General features: G+C 41.3%; 1 pseudogene; it reads left to right on the top strand.

The window, feature by feature from the left end:
- Window positions 1-1,372: 1,372 nt before the first annotated feature.
- Window positions 1,373-1,491, top strand: LOC134913480 (5S ribosomal RNA; annotated as a pseudogene).
- Window positions 1,492-6,532: the final 5,041 nt, after the last annotated feature.

Raw genomic sequence — 6,532 nt, 5'->3', positions numbered from 1 at the left:
GATAAACATAAACATTATCACACGACTAATTTGTACTATGAGAGTGGCTGCACTTAGTACTTTCCTTTTCCTGTTTTTCTCAAAACAGGAAGTGATGTAGCCTTGCAAGTATACACTTTCTGTATGAATCCGATAGCGGAAATGATGCGCTCTGACGCGACTTCCGGTCACGGAGTGAATGCTCCGATTGTGGCCTTATCACCCTGGCTACAAAGTATGTAACCATCCATTCCCCCTCACGCTTATTCAGTTAATCTTAGCCCAACTCAAACCCTAACCCAGCCGCATATATCATTTGGACGCGACGGGTTCCCGCGCCACTTCCGTTTTTTTGAAACCGGAAGTGACGCGCTAATGAGAAGTGACTCGCCACAGAGTAGTCCTTTGACCTAAGGACTTCCGGTCACGGAGCTGTTGCCCCGATCGTGGCCCTAGCATCCAGGCCAAAACATTAATTTCTCTTCACTGACACCCAGTTCAGCTAAACTTAAAGCCCTAATAGCTATACAAAGGCTTTGGATATGATGCGATTGGACACCACTTCCGTTTTTTGAAACCGAAAGTGATGTACTGGACACCTCATGAACATCATATGATTCATTCTTTCCCCTCTATGATTGGCCCTTACAATGAGACCACTCCCCTATATTGGCCTTAAATAGACAGTCTTCCACTACCACCTCACACAGTGAACAAGCCACCTTCAGGTGAAATGGCCGTCTGTGTTTAGTGGTGCTGAACAGTGCACGGTTCAGCCCACTCACCTCCTGGTATCATATAATTGACAACATTTTGGTTATCAAATTATTTAATATCTGGTAATCTGCTATTTTTTTATCCAACTATAATGTTAAATATCCAACGTTTTCAGTGAATGCTCTTTAGTCTTATTCTTATATTTCAATATTAACTTTGTTATGTAGATGGTTAATTTATACCTACAAACCATAACACACTGTTAGAAAATTTTCTGATCACAGATGACTATGTGATATCTCCAATAGCGGATTTCTGTTCTCTACTGTTGTACCCTATGGGCATCGCCAATAGCAAAATTTTGAGTTTGGATGGTTTTAGGAAACTTTAAGATACCTGTGTAATTTCACACTAATTTTCAATAGGCCCAGGTAACCCGCCTCTCTCATCCACTGTCCGATATATCTTTATATGACAGTGGACAGCAGAAGACGGGCCCTGAACCTATATGTTTCCTGTATCTTGCTCTTTCAGTACTCTCTCATCCTGATGCCAGTCATATAATTTCTCTGCAATGCGAAAGTAACAGAGAGACTGTGCACAATAATGGACAGCAGAAGTACTCTTTCTGGTATGTGCCAAATACCACACACCCTCTCATTCACAACTTATGTGATATTACTGCCATATCTCACTGGTTACGCCCAATCTCGCCTGATCTTGGAAGCTAAGCAGTGAGGAGCCTGATTAGTACCTAGATGGGAGACTGCTAGGGAATCTTAGGTGCGGTAATAAATACCTCTGTCTTCATGTGAAAAGCAGAAGTGTTGGAGCAACCTTTGACCCTTACCGATTTCACATCTATATTCTTTTTTCAATTTGTCTGATCTTAGACTCACCTAGAGTTTTTTCTTTCACTGTACATGTTGACCAGAAACTTAGCAATAGCAGATTAACCCTTACCAGGATATATTATCACAATAGGCATTGGTTAATGGACCAAATTCATAGTCTAAATTGTTAAATCAAATGCCTATGTGCCATATGTCGGAATTTTTTTCTGTTATGTTGAAATTGAATTTCTGGTATTTTCATCTTGGGTGTCACTGTCACCTTAAATACCGATATAAATTGGAGAATTGATACTCCTATCCATCATTTTTTCTTATTGATAATTGAGAATCTGTCCTCAGATTCAAAAATAAAAGTGGAGAGAGGTTAAAAATTCTTTATGACCTTCTCTTAAAGTATTATATGTGTGTTTGTCTGTATTTGAAAAGTGTCAATTAGGAGCTCTGGTTGCAGTTTTTGGGGGAAATCAATTACCAGTGAAAACGCATTTTTGCAGTAAAAATACATGAAACTACTGCAAATTGCAGTAAATTCGCCTAAGCGTCTATCCAATTCATCTGCGAAAATGGTTTTGCATTCATTTTACCTCTAATTTCACTTCACAAAACCCCTATTTTAAGTTACAAATGTTGGGATTTGCTTCTGAACCCCTGGGACAACCCCATGAAAGACGAATTAGGGACTTATTATTATTACTTATTACTATTAATTGGCCAATAATGACATGTCATTTTTGGTGCGAAAAAGTGCAAAATTATAGAAATTGGGGTGCAAGGTATGGGACAGCTATATTGGGATGCTTTATGAGTGGGACATGTGTCTTTAGACTTGCCGGTGGGAGTAATTGGTCTGCTTTCACCTTTTTTTAAAAGTCCCCTAAAATGACCCAAATATATGCTTATAACCATTTTTATGAACCCTAAGTTTAATTTTATCACTTATTTTGTTGGGAAAAAATATTGCATTCTGTAAAAAATTTTTGAAAAACCATATACTGTAACAGCCATTTGATCCAATTTAAGTACCAGAAATACGTTTACTATAACCAGTAATAATATTTTATACTGTTATCCAATGTCAGTTTAGATTTTTTGGGGGGTACGGACAGATGTACCCATTTTTCTATTTTCACTTTCGCCACCAATTTTCGCAGAAACACCATTGTTGCAAATTTGCATTTGAATAGTTCGAATTGCGGGAGCGTGCATACTAGTGAAAAGTCAGTTTTCACGGCAGAAAGGGACTCGAAAATGGCAAAAATTACAATCTCATTAAATTGCAGTGATTTCATCGCTAACTGAAAACTCTCCAAGGCTTAGTACATCTGCCCTTAAAGGTTAATTCATAGACTATAAATGTATACTTTTAGTGTGTCTGCATTTATTTCATGCACATAAATATTCCTTTGTCAATACTGATTCTTATATTAAATATTCCTTTGTCAATACACTGATTCTTATATTAAAAAAATAGTAGAATGTATTGTCTAATGCGCCCTACACACTTGACAATGTTTACAGGGGCGATATAAATGGTTAACGAGAAATCGTTCATATCACCAACGATGAACGATGCGCGGCCCCACGGTCGTTCACCTTTGGTTCTCTGTCGCTTTGCAATGCAAGTCAATTTGGAAGATGATCAATCATCATTCAGATCGATCATCACCAAAATTGAATGCATTGGCAAGTGTGTAGAGCCCTTAAGAGTTCAGATGTTTAGTTAGTCTTTTTATATCTGTCTGTGAGTATAGCAAAGGGAGACAATAATTAATTATATATATGCCTGTAAATATCATAAGGTAGTCCGCTGCATTTATAGTTATTTATTATAGTAGTTTTCTGGATTTAAATCACAATATTGGAAATTAAAATTGCAGTATTTTCTATGACCCTATTGGTGAAGTATAAGTGGTTGTCAGGCAATTTTTAATGTTGATTAATGTCAAACACATATGTGTTAATAAACTAATTAAAACCTGAGGGTAAGGCTGAGAGAAGGGGCGGGTTGATATTAGGGAAGCATGGCAAGGTTTATAAAGATGGTAGGCTTTGCTTAAAAGAGAATAGGAACACATAAAAATGATCTTAATGTTAGATCTATCAAAACAGATTGTATGTGATTATGGTGTTTTGCATTATACTCCTCAAATTGATCTGAGAGCACACCCTTTAAGAATAATCGCAAGGAATTGTAAGGAACATGACTGTGAACAACTTGCCTATTGAAAGAAGCATGAAAGAAACTGGCAAAAGCCACGCCATACATGGAGACCCTTTTTTTATCATTTGAATGTTAGAAGTGTACTCTTATAGTTTGATATATATAAAATATACCCACGTGTACAGTGCCTCATGACTATCATAGCATCCTGCTCTCCATCTGCAGCAGGGGTTTTTCTTATCCTGTCCCTCAACTCCTCAGTGGTGCCGTTTTAACAGCCATAAACCCAGGCAGGACTGACTGCAAGTTTCCAGTCAGCATTCTGGTTCCACTTGCTCTCCTGTGTCTTGGAAACGCCATTTGACATCAAATTTGAGCTTTTTAAAGGCTTGGCTCCTCCTTTTTCCACCAGGTCCAACTTTTCACTCACTGTGCTTCTTCTTGCATCACTAATGGATAAGTATCTCCCAGAAGGCGCTAATGGATCTCTAACAATCAGGGAATAGTCATCTTGGCATAGTCCATGTAATAAATTGGCATCCTGTGTAGGTCTCAGCATGTAAAGCTCCTGCGGAATCCAGGATACTATGGGCCAGTAGAGCAAGGGGGCTATAAACAGGACTGCAAAAAACTCAAGGAGCAGGAATCAAACTTATGTCTAGTCAATAAAGTTCAAGTCTAATTAGAAACTAGAGAAGTTGTCTCTCAGTGCTACAACTAAATGTTATCAGGTGATATAAAAAAAACTGAAGCAAATACATGCCAAAGCGTATGTAGCAACACATGTGGGAGCACTCAAGGATTGTCATGTGAGTTATAACTCTAACATTATGGGCTTAAAAGCTCCCGAATGCCATATATTTTCCCTTTTATGTACTATGGGGGATATTCAGGTTGCATTGCTAAGCAAAGCAACCACAATAATCCCATCAGCAACGCAAGTGCTCACTCGCAGGTTCGGGCCTGCGCGTGCGTAGCTGACAAATGCATTCGGCTCACAGTGGATGTGATTGCCCCTGCCTGATTGACAGGCAGAGCCATTCGCAGGGCAGGTGAGGGGCGATGACAGACAATTGTGGGGGGCAACATGTCTAAAACAGGGCGGGTCGGCGGTGTTTAGGGGGAGGCTGCGTGACATCACGTGCAGCCAGTCTGATCTAAAAAAAAACAGCAGCGGACTTCCTGCATATGCAGCCTAGGTGCAGCTGCAGGGGGTCATCCACAGTTGCTGTGACTGCAATTAACTTGCAGTCGCAGCCACTGGGCAGATCATTATGCATGCTGGGTGGCCTTGCACTGAGATGGGCGCCCCCAGCATACAAAAGAAAGGATTGCAGATTCTGCTTTTTAACTGAATAACCCTGTCACTGACCTCGGTTGGGAGTGTTGTGAACTCGGGGGTTCTCCCGATGGTAGGGGAGAGGAACCACAGTTGGGTCGGAACAAGGATGGCTTGATATAGGTCTTCCTCATACAGGACTCTGACAGTAAAGCTTGGTGAAAATATTAAAGGACTTTATTGCAGGAAGAGAGCAACACAATGTCACATAACAGAGAAGGAGCGTATGGAGAAATGTCCAGGAAGTACTTGTGAGTGATGGCAAAAGACACTGGTGACTGAAGAACTTGAGAGCAGTGGTTAAAAGACACTGATGATTTGAAGAACTTGAGAGCGGTGGTTAAGACTCTGATAATTTGAAGACTTGAGAGCGGTGGTTAAAGATACTGATGATTTGAAGAACTTGAGAGCGGTGGTTAAAGACACTGATGATTTGAAAAACTTAAGAGCGGTGGTTAAAGACACTGATGATTTGAAGAACTTGAGAGTGGTTGTTAAAGACACTGATGATTTGAAGAACTTGAGAGCGGTGGTTAAAGACACTGATGATTTGAAGAACTTGAGAGCGGTGGTTAAAGACACTGATGATTTGAAGAACTTGAGAGCGATGGCTAAAGACACTGAGGATTTGTATAACTGGAGAGCGAGGGTTAAAGACACTGAGGACTTGTATAACTTGAGAGCGAGGGTTAAATACACTGAGGACTTGTATAACTTGAGAGCGAGGGTTAAAGACACTGAAGACTTGTATAACTTGAGAGCGAGGGTTAAAGACACTGAGGACTTGTATAACTTGAGAGCGAGGGTTAAAGACACTGAGGACTTGTATAACTTGAGAGTGAGGGTTAACCTGCAGCCCACGCTGACTCCAAGAAGCACTGGTGACTAGAGCGCAGTGGAACCCAGCAGCGGCTGGTAACGCTGGTAGCTGTGCAACAAATGACACCTGGAAATGCCGGAGACACTGGGGTATGCTGCAGAGAGATCCGCCGAGGATAGAAGCACTGGCATCCACTTCAGGGGAAAAGACGATACTCAGGCGCCGAGGCGCTGCCCGGCGTCTACCTTTGAATCTTCCGCCTCCTCTGGATTGGCGGAACAGTCTGATGACGTCACCTGCTCCCCGCCCACGTGATGCCGGGTGTCATGGCGGCACCCCTGCCCCGGGGTACCGCCGGGGGCCGCGCCAGCCAGGCGCCGGAGCCCGTGGACCACCGAAGGCAGAGGCCGCAACACAGACCAGCAGATACGCAGGGGTAAGTGCGGTGAACGCCGCCTATGGCGTGTGACAAACCCCCTATATCTGAAATCTAAACCTTTGATTGCATTGATGGTTTTTATGAAAAGTGAGTATATTGGTGAAATACAAGTTGTTCCCCCATATTATATTGTATGTTTTGTTTCTTCTACTTACTTTAGTTCATTTTGAGCTGATAAAAATCTTACAGCAACCCAGGAAGCAAAATTTTAATATAGTTTAAA

The sequence above is a fragment of the Pseudophryne corroboree genome, chromosome 4 (assembly GCF_028390025.1).
Source record: "Pseudophryne corroboree isolate aPseCor3 chromosome 4, aPseCor3.hap2, whole genome shotgun sequence".
Lineage (NCBI taxonomy): Eukaryota > Metazoa > Chordata > Amphibia > Anura > Myobatrachidae > Pseudophryne > Pseudophryne corroboree.
This window is presented reverse-complemented; position numbering and strand designations above follow the sequence as displayed.